Source organism: Calonectris borealis, chromosome 6, assembly GCF_964195595.1.
Source record: "Calonectris borealis chromosome 6, bCalBor7.hap1.2, whole genome shotgun sequence".
Taxonomy (NCBI): Eukaryota; Metazoa; Chordata; class Aves; order Procellariiformes; family Procellariidae; genus Calonectris; species Calonectris borealis.
The window spans coordinates 23,538,979-23,551,490 of NC_134317.1; the positions used below are offsets into that span (position 1 = coordinate 23,538,979).

Consider the following 12,512-nt stretch of genomic DNA (forward strand, 5'->3'; position numbering starts at 1 on the left):
AACTGGAGTTGACATAAAACATTCAACCAAACTTAAGAAATTGAGTGAATTTGGGTAGAACGTGGAGCATTAATGACTGTCTCATACAAGACTCCTGACTCTTGAATTATCCATAAAAACTTTACTGAATCTTTTACTAAGCAGTATTTCTGATACACACAGTCCATATCTTGTGTTTTGTTAGTCTGCAGCCCTTGATAATGCTCATGGTCTCAGGAAATGCAAACTTTTCAGTATTTTTAAGAGGAAGTGAAAGAAGGGCTCAAAATAAGGTCATTTTCTTTTTTGCTGAAATCAAACCATGCATGCCAGATTTTTTAACTGCCATATGGGGGTACTGAATCAATCTGTTTCCATCTTCTTGATGATGCGTTTTCAAATAGGAGTTACATTTATTTAAAAAAAATTATTGTAGCTTGCCCTTTGGTAAGTGTATTTAACCATAAACTTCACGCGTGAGATTATTCTCATGTTAAGAATGAATCATAAAAATCTTCTTAGTACTATTAATATTCAAATGCTAAAAGTATCTCTTCATTCATGTCTTCATCACTGTTAAAAAGAAACTTAGAAATGTACAACTCAAAAAATTAATCCTCACCTATGGTAACTTTCAATACTTTTAAGCTAATGCTTTTTAAAAAATTAACCGTAGCATATACAGGTAACAGTTTTGGGGAGACTGGACTAAACGTTTCCTGGTATTTCAGCCTGATAATGAAATGTCCTGTAATTCTGAGTCTTTTTGGCAGATGAGAAAAAGTGATTGAAATCTTTCACTAGAGAGTTTTCAAGATCAAATGATATTTTGCTGCACTGTGCAATATATAAGCTGGGCAATTAGCTGGAAGAAAATATTAATTCACATTTTCCATTAATTTGTAGACAGACTCATGTCTCCAGAATTTAACATTAGCATTATCAGCTGCAAATGATGCACGGTGGAAGTTCAAACCATTTGATTGTAGTACACTTTTAACATTTTTCAAATGATCCTAAGGTAGTTTCATCCCTGTCTTGAAAATAATCAGGCAGACGAGGAATTATTCCCATTTCAACAGTGCAGCAATGAGTAATTCTGGGGGAGACATGCACTTTCATGGTTTGAGGCACGAGAGAAAAAATATTCCCCTTTCAATAAAGTGTTTAATTGTTCTCTTCTTTCTATTGAGAGGTAATGTATTGTTGGCAGCACACAGCCCCTTTGTTCTGACAAGATCTATCACTTCTGGCTGTGGATGGATTTGTAGGGTGTGGTTTCTCAATCAGCCAGCATTAGCTAAGATTGCCTTTAAACGAAGGAAAGTCCTTCGCAGATGTCCAACCGTGGCGAGAGTTGGATCAAGCTGTTGATCTACCTGAAAACCAGCCGCGCGGCGGAGGCTGTGTTCGGGTCGGCAGCTCCCGGTCCAGTTTGGTGTAGGGGGAAGGGTGGCATCCCCACTCCTGGCAGCAGCCTGCAGCCAGGCTGGCACAGCTGCCGGCTTATAAAGCAGCAGCGTTTTCATGTGCGGTTACATTTAAGTGATCTGTATAAGTGATGTTAGGCATTACCCAAGTGTTTTTAGTTGGTGGCTAGCTGCTGAAACTTGACGTTTTCTGCCATATTGACAGCTTTGCTAACACATGCCTACTCATGTAGCCATGGGTCCCGTACATAAAAAGTCTTTTCTCCTTTGTAGGAAGGTGCCCATTGACCTGATGCTGGAGCGTCACCGTTGGCGGTTACAACTAAAATCCACATAGAGACAAAATTCATGACAAGTTCCTGAAGAGTACTTAGTTTCAGCCTTTTGTGAATGCTTTCGCTGCTCTGTGTGCCTTGTGTTTTGGGTGGCCAGGTCCCAGGCAGTGTCCTATATCTGCCAGTACTTAGCCTGTGATAAATATATTGGACAGGTGCATTTTTAGATACCAGAAGTTAACTGAGGTAAGCCTAGCTGTAATCCTTCAGGCAAAATTGAACTGGTTTGAAAGTGTATTTTACAGGTATCGTTTTCCATTTTGCAGGATTTTCCTTAAAGCTCACCTGGACCTTTCCCTAAGCAGAAAGGAGCTGCTTTCTCTTTCCATTCCCATCGCAGAGCTCAAACTTTTCCACCATCTGCAGCAGCTCACCGCCCTGGTGCGGCGATTCTGTGTAAGGGCTGGTGTCCAGCTATGCACATAGGCTACTAACGCTAAAGGAAAGCACCAGAAAGCTCTGGGAAAGCCTCTACCAAGAAACTGGGATGCCCCATCACAGGGACTTGGCTTGCTGCTGTGTTTCCAAAATAGGTTTTACAGTGCTCTCTCAGTCTTCAGAGTTAGATGTGGGGATGCCCATAAGCAAGGAGCACTCCCTGTTTGCATGCACAACTTCTGCATCGCCTGCCAGAGGCTGTTGTCCTTGTCTGGCTTTTCCTTACCTGGCTTCAGGTATAGAAGCATAAGGTCAACATAGTACCGTGTAATAGGGTGGAAAGTCTGAAACGGGAAGTCACGTCTGTGATTTTATTTCCAGGTGTGGAGTTCAGTGCTGGCTTTGGGCAGCACAAAAGGCAAACTTTGTCTCTTACTGAAGGGGTAGGTCTCTTCAGGCTCCCAAACGCAATGTTAACCAACACGCAAATCTTAGTGTTGTTCTGCAAAGAACCAAATGACTGATTTAACCTTCTCTGTACTTATACAGCAAATCAATAAAATAAAGGATACTGCTTCACAATCTCTAGGGATTAAATTAAAGGAAAGAAAGATACAGGCTTTTAAAAATACATACTAGAAGATGACCCTGCCAAGCCTGTGTACAGGATCTAACTGCAAGTGAAGTCTCTGGGTTCTTGGTTCTTGCATATTCTATTACTTAAAACATCACGCATAGCGGTATAGTGTATCATAGGTCTCTGGTGGTCTCTAAGCTCGTTTACTGTAATACATGGCGTTTGAAGAGAAAGGATGAAGGACTTAATCATCCCTAAAGAAATTCTGGACCTCAAATTGTGAATTATATTGTATTTTAGAGGAGATAGCTCCTCTAACCAAAATCACAGTATCAGATGCCGTATCAGCATATAGCATAATGTTGTTTAGCCTCCAAGAGCTCGCAGTACAGGCAGCTGTGGTGAACAAAAGGGACTGAAATTGTGAGCACTAGTTGACGGATGGACAAACTGTAGTGCCGAGGGAGTAATTTATGGAGGGTCTCATGGCAGCATGGCATTGGCAGAATGAAACGGGGCCTGAGGCTGCCCTAATGCCCGCTGCTCCTAAGCGACCAGGCTAACACGCAGTTTAACAGTGGACATTTGTGAAGTGGCTTTCTACATTTAGATAACGTATTCCTTTTACTCAAGCTTTTGCACTGAATTACCCTACCTAGACCAGAAGCTGGATTTAAGGCATACATGAAAACAATGTACCACGTGTCTGTAAAGTTTGGGAATTGTGTGTTGTGGGTATTCTCTAGCTGTGCAGGGGAAACCAAACTGAGCCAGTCTGGCATGCTTCCCCTCATTTCTTGTGTGGTCTTCTATGTATAGGTAGAGTTGGAGTGTAAGGTTGAGGCTACCAAAAAAATGTTTCTACAGTGTTATGGTATGTTCTTTTTTCATTCTGAAGAGACCTGGGTTTCTGCTGAAGTCACATTGAAGACAGGCTACTCCTGGTTTTGAACCTGTTCTGGTCTAAAGCTGCAGCAGAGGTCTGTGTCATGAAATCTAATCTAGTTTTCCTTTCCACGACATTCAGACATACTAGACATGATGTTCTGGTTGTGACAGTTGTGAATCATGAGGAAATTTAAGTGAGAGCTTAGGAGTTTTTGAGCAATCTTCAGTGACAGTTCTGCTGGTCCACTGCAAACTATGATTTCAAAGTAGTGCTTGGTCGTGTATGCAGTCTGTAAAAGACCTTTTCTGTGCTAAAAGCACCTAAAGGATCCCTGCTTACAATGATCTCAATTCGGGATTGTATAATTTTCCCTCTTTCTTTTTTTTCGTTCCTCCTTCCTTCTCACCTGCTCCCAAACAAGCACATTCCTATAGCACTTGGAAACACACCTCTGGTGAGACAGACTCGCTGCCTCTTCTCTTTGACAGTTTGACGTGGTGATGTGCCAACCCTGGATAGCTTGCAGTGCTTCTAGACGCCACATCCCAGTGCTGTCGATCTAGCAATATTTATTAGCATTAAAATTTAATTTGAAAATATTTTGAAGTAACGAAGTGGGAGAGGGAGTGGGTTACAGGGCAATTGGGGGTTTTTGCCCTTTTTTTTTTTATGTTGTGCCTGTTCAAGCTGTGTGCATTTGTGGCAGTGATTTCTTTCCTAAGTATTACTATTTATATCAATGTTTGGTAAAATATACTTGTGTGCCTGGTCTAACTTCCATATTACATATGTGGAAAAGCAAGAGAACGTATACAAGGAGCAGTCTGTACATTGTACGCTCTCTGCGTTACTGTTATTGCATCCTGTAGAAAGAGGCTGCTTGGCTACAGCAGTGTTTTAATTTCATTTTTCAGTTTTTAGTTACACATTTCTGGAGCCTCTCTGACCACTACTGTTACCTGATGGCGCCTATATTTCATCAAGTTTAGACAAGCAGTCTACCTGGGCTTAGGCTCAGAGGAGCTGCTGTAACTGATGAACATGATCCCCTCTGCCTGGGAATCCAAGACCTGTAGTACCACGATTCCCAAGGGAATTGAAAGAAAACGTGTTCAAGCCTCGCCTCCTTCTTTTTTTATTTTCTTTGTTGTTTTTACGTAATATCGCCTTATACTGATGGGTACCGTACCTCACCACGAGTAAAATTTGGTATTAGTTTGTTGATAATTAGGAGGAAAGATTCTTTTTAACCTAGACTGAAAACAGAAGTGGGGAAGAACACAGGCAGCGACAGAAGTTGCTCTGACATCTCTAGATTACTGCTTGCAAATAAAGTGACAAGTTATTAAACAAGATAACAAAAAGTGTTGCAGCACTAGTGTTACCGTGGTTTTTTTACTACATTATCATTTTAATGCTCCCAGAGTTTAGTGGATACAATTGCCTGTTTTAATTTTGTTCTTGCATGTTTCTCTTTAATCTGTTTCATTCTGTTACAAAAGCTGCATTATATAAACATTGTATATTATTTTAGCTTCAGAATATTATCATGGTGGATTTTTTGTTTAGAAAATGTTTTTAGAATTTTTTTATGATTACAGAGTGAGTGTTAGTGTTCAATCTAATTAAATTTAATTGCATTTCCTGTATGTTTTATTTTTAGTTTGCTCTTATATGCCTTTGTTTTCATCAGGAGTTGTAAATTTGACTTTTTTTTTTAAAAGCATGATGTTGGCAGTCAGAGACAAGCCCACTTTAAAGCAATGAAATAATTATCTTAAAATTCTTCTAAGTGTTGGGAACATAAGGGAACATGTAGTTTCTGCTTAATGATCAAGAGCTGTTTCTTCATGTTTTTTTGGATTGTGTGACCGTGTTAGCTTTTTCTTCTGTAAGTTTAAAAAATTAAGATGGGGAAGAATAGTTAAAAACTGTTTCTCTCTTCCTATTCTAGCTTTTATGTCCAGGTCAACGGGACAGGCCTGCGGAACATGTGAATTACTCTTCTAGCTACATACATTTTTGTCATTGTTCATTTACCTTTTATTGCTAATATTTACTTAACAAACATGTTATAAAATTGCTTGTAGAGATTTTTTTTTCCCTGGTATCTTAAGAAAAAGTGTGGAAAAACTTGCCTTCATCTATTTCTTCTTTTTCTGTTATTGTAACTGTTTGTCTGACTTATTTTTCTAAACATGAGCTGTTTACCCTGGGAGGAACTACAATGGCTCTGGGATCGCGAATGTGAAGACTGAACAGATAAGGATTCCCAGATTTACTTATTTAAATTTAGTGACTAACAAACATTTGAAATAAAGATGTCATTACTAAAAATTCATTATTCTTTTTCTCTGGGTAAGAGAATATAAGGTCTGCTGTAGCACAGTACACGTATTGTGTTACAGTTCACATCTTCCAGGCTTCTTGTCTGCTCCAGGTTTGACATTCCTGGTATTTCTGAGGTTTTTAAAAAAAAAAAAAAGCATGAAAAAACAAAACTCATATCAGATCTTTTTAATCCTCAAAAATGTGAAAGTATAATCATGTGGTATAATCACATTAAGAATTTTTTCCCAGTCACCAGCAAGGGAGAGAGTTACTGTTCTTGCTAGACAAAGTTCATTCTAAGTTTTTTGATGGTTGGAGAATGCCTGAGGGGTGAAGCTGAAGCTGTTTTCTTGCATTGTGGCCGTGCTTGGAGGCCTCAGGCTTCAGGTTTCTGTTGCCTGCATTGTAGGAGCCTCCTGCCCCGGAGACTGTGCAGCAGTTTGCAAAATTTATAAATAAGGGAGAGAGGCAGAGGCTTTTGCCAACGCAGAGGCTTTCTCAGCTCACTGCTCGGTGGTGAATAGGTTTGAGAACCTATGTCGAGAGTCTCACCTTGGTGTCTTGTGAACTTCCCACTTCCTCGGGTCGGTGGTCCCGGTGGAAGCTAGCAGTCCTTGGGAGCTCACCTGCTTCGGAAACGGGAGGCTCTCCTGCTAGTCTGCCACCACCCTTCTTGCAGTAAGACGAGTTCTCCTACAGCTGCGTGGCTGAAGAGAAGGCATGATCTCAACACAGGATGGGACTCAGGTCCTTCACGGGACTAGGAGCCAGGGATTTTGAGGCTGGTGGTGTTCATGGCCTTGGAAAAGCCGTTGAACTTTGTGTCTTTCTACACCTACAATGCAGATATTTGTCTACCTTGCAGGTGCTTTGGTTGAGATTAATGAGTTGTTTGTAAAGCACTTTGAAGATGAAAAGCACTATAAAAATGCTAAGTATTATTATGTATGAGCTCTTGAGTGTATAATGGCTGTTTGCCTGCCAGTATTTAAAGCAATTTGTTGCACACTAAGTATGAAAGGCACTGTATGAAGTCAAGTTCTAGTTTCCATTTAAGAAAAGTCACTCATATTTTGTGTTCAGCAGTTCAGTTCACACTATTGGTCTTCGGTGTTATCTGGAGTGAAAACAGACTCTAGACAATTTTTTAAGAGGAAACGTTTCAAAACTTCTAAAACTAGGTTATTATATAATAAGGGTTTTTTCTCAATCGGTCATTTTTACCCTCTCTATATGTCTTGGGGTTTGTGTGCCAAATTCCCCGATATTTTACTTTCTGCAGTTTTGCAAATGCTTCTCCTCTCCCTTCTCACGCTTCTGTCTGAACTGCCGTAACTTTTCTCTCCCTGACCTTTCCGTCCTTCTCCACAGTTGTCAGCAAAGCTGCTGTTCTTTCCACCGCTTCTGCTTGGCAGCTCTTGCCATGTTGCGCAGGTTTCCTCAGCCCTTCGTCTACCCGCCCCTCACTTCGGTCATTCCTGCACCAGGCTTCCCCTGCGCTCCTGCCCCGAGGAGTCTCCCGCCCCGGGTGCTCGCTGCCGGCCAGTGCTGTACGGTGTAGTGCTCTTCTTCAGGATGCTTCTCTGGTAAATGTCAGAGTGAACTGCCTGTCGGACAGGCAACAACACCCACAAAAGGGGCAATGTTGTTCTGTGTGAGAGTAGACCTGCCCGGCTGTGGCATGTTGGTTCAGTGATCTTCAAGCTTTTTGAGCGTGGGTTTTTCTAAGCATCCTCCAGTGGCGATATGGACTCCCATGTAGGGAGCTGAAACAAATTGATAATGAACTTGCTTTCTAAAAAGAAGCCTTTTCAAGGTCTTTAGATGTGGCCATCAAATTCCCAGGCTTCCTTGAAGCACAAATTGAAAACAGCTGCATCTTGTTTATTATGTATCGGCACCATATAGCCTGTCCAGCTTGGATAATACTCACTTTGGCCCCAATCTTGGTTTACTGCATCATGTTAGAGATGTGAAAGAAATAAATGCCCCATCCTCAAAACATTCACGCTTATATATAATTACTTAAGTGCAGTCCCCTTCACTTTGTAAGGCGTGTCATATAACCAGAATAGTGCATGTTTTAATTGTAGGAGTAAAACGTAAGTAAGCATGACAATTCTTATACCACAGAGTAAGGTCTTGGGGTTTATTGGATGCAATTCAAGCAGGAAAATATAGTATGTGGCTATGTTTAGTATGTTGAGAAGTGTCAGAATTCTCTATTTTGTCTTAGTTATTGCATTATCTTGCTATGTTTTTAAAAGGATCTAGGAGAAATTGTTTAAGGTAATATTTACAAGCTAAACTGTTCACTGGCAAAGGGCTTTATCTGTATGATAACTGGCTGTTCCTTGGAGGTAGATACTACAGATGTTCCTGGACAGGGGAAGTTTGAAAATTTTTTTTTTATTCCTTTAAGATAGCTCCTATTAAAAACATTGTTTGAGTGGAAAACAATCTGGAAATGTTTTATGACATAGAAACAAAGTATGGAAAGTTTGTTTGTTTATTTTGTTAAATGACCGATTCCCTGGGGAGCTCTCCTTTTAGAGCCGTTGTCCTTTCCAAATCAGTAGATGTCTTTCCCTTTACTACTTAATTTCTGAACAAAGAGGAAAATGTTGGAAACCAAGTGTTCAACAAACTGCCCTGCTGCATGGAAGCCTTAGAAAAGGGGAATAAAGGGCTCTTCAGAGCTCCTCAGAGGTCTTTTGGCAGGCATACTCCATAGCGAGCAGCCTGAGAAAACTTTCATGAGTGTTTTTGAAAGTCGCACTGTTCTCTTTTGAGTTCAGATAATAAATAACCAGCCACTCTAACTAGCTGTATAAAGTCTCCAACTTTCACATTTTAAAACTGTTTACTTTCAGGTATTTATGGTTAGAATACTTGTTTAAAGCTGTTTCAATTTTAGATCAAGCTCATTTTGAACCATGAAGGACTATTGCAGTGATGAACATGATCTAAATTTATACATTAATACTTGTGGCATATCAGATATTCTCTAAAGGAATATGTACACTTCTCAGATTATCTGTTTCATGTTTAGTTGTACATAAACTTAAATTAAGTCCTGCCTTATGTATTTTTTAAATTATGCAAGTCAACAGATGTGGCATAATGTTGAAAGAAAATGGCAAAGAAATTGTTTCTCACATAAATTCCAGCTGTTCAGTCTCAGATTTTCTGATAGACACAGGTGAATTTGGCGTTGAAAAAAAGCAACAGCGAGCTCCTAATCTCCTTCCACAAGTCGTAAAAATGCGGTGCTTTGTGTCATAGATAGTGCGGTCACTGCAGATCTGCTTGTATGCTGCTTGGGTTCGTAGCTCTTGAATGTGCTTAAAAACTCATCTAGAGTTGTTGAGTTGAGGTCCTTCTCCACTGGACAAAGTAGATAGTCATCTTGCAAAGATGTCCTGGTTTGACACCGAGATGAGGTGTTGCCCACAGTGGTTTGTGCAGGTCTGAGAATCGAGTCACACTCTTGCATCGTGGTTGAAATGGTAGGCGGTGACGAGGCTTAATTTCATTGCCATGTGCTTTCTGAACTAACAAGAGTGAGGTGACTAGGCAGGTCTCACCTCTCAGAGCTATTTCTGGTTGTTCTGCACTAATTATTATTAACGTATTTCTTATGGCTTATGACAGAGACTTAAAGGAAATGGGCGTTCTTTAAAGAAATAAATTAAGTAGTAGGACTTGTCTGGGTTTGTAAAGATTTGTTCATACTCTGGCAGACCCTACTAATTCAGCAGAAGGTCAGCTCGTGAGAAGAGTTCTCTTCTGGGAAAGCTTAAATTGGTTACTCTAAAAGATCAAGTTGTACCAGCAAGAATTATTTTGCTGGTATAGCTCTGTCCCAGCAGTTTGGCGAGCGGTATTTTACATTGTCTAAGAGTTTTGGGTTGCAGAGTACTCTCCTTAAATAATATGTGTTTTCTGGCAAAACTTTAATTGCAGAGCAACCCAAAGACTGCAGGAGAAGTGGCTATTTCTGAAACCTGCTTGATAAAGACAGTCCTGCTTTTGTTCATTTGGGTCTGTTTCATCCAAATAACTCTTTTGTAAAAACTATTTCACAAAATCAGGTATAGAATAAGGTAGCTGGTAGACAAACTTTGGCAGCTTTTGCTGCAACAGTATCCCCAGCTGCAGGGCCCAGCTGGAGGTTGCCACGGGATGGTGGGAGGTTGCCAGCTGGGAGTTCAGCCAGCTGAAAATAATCTGCCGGAGTGGCTGGGGTAAAGGCACCGATTCTCTCCTGTCCCCTCTGGTGTGGCAAGTGGTGATGATGGACTACCAACCACCGCACCATGAGCAGGCACGGCGGAGGCACGGGCACATCGCTTCTGCTGACTGTGCCCTTGCAGTGGCAGCAGCCAAGTCAGAGTCATCTTTGCTGTAGCTGTTTGCTCAGTGAATGCAAATCGGGAGCCCTGATGTTTGTAAAGTTGTGGCCAGGGTCATAAAATTCAAATTCACAGTCACATCACTTTGGAGCAGGCCATGCACGTGGATTGAAATGGACGTCACGTTCTCCATGATTAAAATATGCAGCAGGATTCTTGGCCCGTAATTGATGGAATTAGCTGATTTGGGGATGACTTTGGAGTCAAAAGGAGTTGAGAGCTCCTCCTGTACATGTCTCGGCTGTGATTTTGTCAATACACATAACATGTTATCACATCTTTCATATATTTTAATGCCAAAGCTTCTCACTCAGAATTTTTCTAGGTGTTGGACCAAAGTCTTCCAAGAGACAGACCAAAGATATGAAGTCAAACGCAGAAGGTGCCTGGTTCTGTGGCTGGGCTTCTGCAGACAGTTGTGGGAGCGCTCCAGAGTTAAGGCTTGTATACGCTCTCTGTCCAGCTCTATTTTATAATACTCAGAATAATTTATAGTACATCATGAATCACATCTGGATAGAGGTTTAATGAACAACTTCACTGACCTGATTTTTTTAATTAGAAAAACAGTGCCTTTGCAGCTGAAATCACCAGTAAAATCGAGACATCGATGTTTCCCCCTGCAGACCTGCAGGTTTAGTAAAGCACTGTCAAGATGGGTCAGCACTATCATTGGATTTACCAGGGGCTGCCAGGATCACTGACCTTTCTTAATAGCACGGATGTGTACTTCTTGCCACATGCATGGCTCTACTACTAGCCCATTTTTTATTTGTTTTTTCAGTTCTCCCCATGAGGAATGCAATATGTGCCTGTAACTTGCATGACACACAGACAGCTATGCAGCCTTCTCTTCCAGTCATGTTAATTTTTACTTAGAAGTAAAAATGCTCTTTTTTTTGTATCGAATGGGAAGCCTTTGCAAAAATTTTTCTTTTTATGCAATTAATATCTTTACAAATTTTGTCTCTTGCGTCAGTTCTGCCTCCGGAGCTCTTTCTATCTAACCAGAGCTCCAAATAAATAAATACGTAAGTGAGCTGTGTTCTAGTTGAAACTTTTCCGCACTTGCAAGCAACTCGCTCCTGTCAGAGCAACTGGGAGATCCAGCTGTGGGCTCAGGTTGCTACCCACACTGGTCTGTCTCTCCAGTGGGCAATACTATTGCAAATCTGTATATTTAAACCACAAACCTGTAACAACAACAACAAAAAAAGAGAGTTGAGGTGGATGTTTGACAAATCATGCAAGACAATCTAAAAGTTCTGAGCTGAGTTTGCAAATTAGTAATTGTTTAAGTGGGATGTCCCCATGGAGAATTTCATGGATTGCTGCCCAGCCTTGCAGACAAGGTAGCTAAGCCTGCTCTGAAGAAATGCCTGTCATATTTAGCTGGCAAGTTAGATTATCTTCGTCTTGTGGAAAGCAAAACATTTATTGCTTCTTACAGATTTACTACCTGTGCAGAGAAGAGCAGTGTGAATCCTTATCAGTCTAGAAAAAGGAGTTGGAGACCTAATCTCCTGCGAAGACCCTTTGCTTATTCTATCTTAGAAAATCAGATGGTGGAGTAGTCCAATAAACTGTACAAAGTGAGTGAACAGCCTGGTGAAGATAGTTTAGAAATTAAGTATTCTATTTTTTAAGTCTGCCTGTGTGGGGAGTGGCTGTCACGGGCCTTGCCATACCCATCCTTGGAGCACTGTATGCAGTAAGGAGGTGTTATGTGGGTGGCTGACACCTGTCCAGTGTGCATTGGGAGAAGTGACTGGGAGCGAGGTCAAGATTTGGAGGTGAGAGGCACTGCCTAAAGTGCAACTGGACTGCATGATCCGCTCTCTAGGCGTTAAGCAGCTGCTGTAATTTGTGATTTATTGTCTTTGTTTCAATAAGTGCTGCTTGCAGTTCCTCCAGGAAATTTCTCATAGCAGTAGCTGGGGTGTTGACCATGGGGTATGGGGCAGTGGAGAAACCCAGAGGTCCTTCCTTACCGCTCAGGGCTGCCAGCTAGCTCTTGAGATCTAAATGTGACATTTTCTCTCCAGAAAGCAAGGGGCCAGACGGGCAGGGCTGGAGCCAGTCCCAAAGATGTGCTTTAGAAACTCGCAGATGTTGAATGTCCATTGTCTTGACTCCTCCTGATGTGCATTACATGGGACAGGGCGCAGGGAAACGAGT

The 12,512-nt window shown here is 41.2% G+C and overlaps 1 protein-coding gene across 5 annotated transcripts in view; it reads left to right on the plus strand.

Annotated features, from left to right (window-relative positions):
• Nucleotides 1-12,512, plus strand: part of METAP1D (methionyl aminopeptidase type 1D, mitochondrial) — a 50,476-nt gene that overhangs the window by 4,737 nt on the left and 33,227 nt on the right. The gene's annotated exons all lie outside the window — the stretch shown is intronic.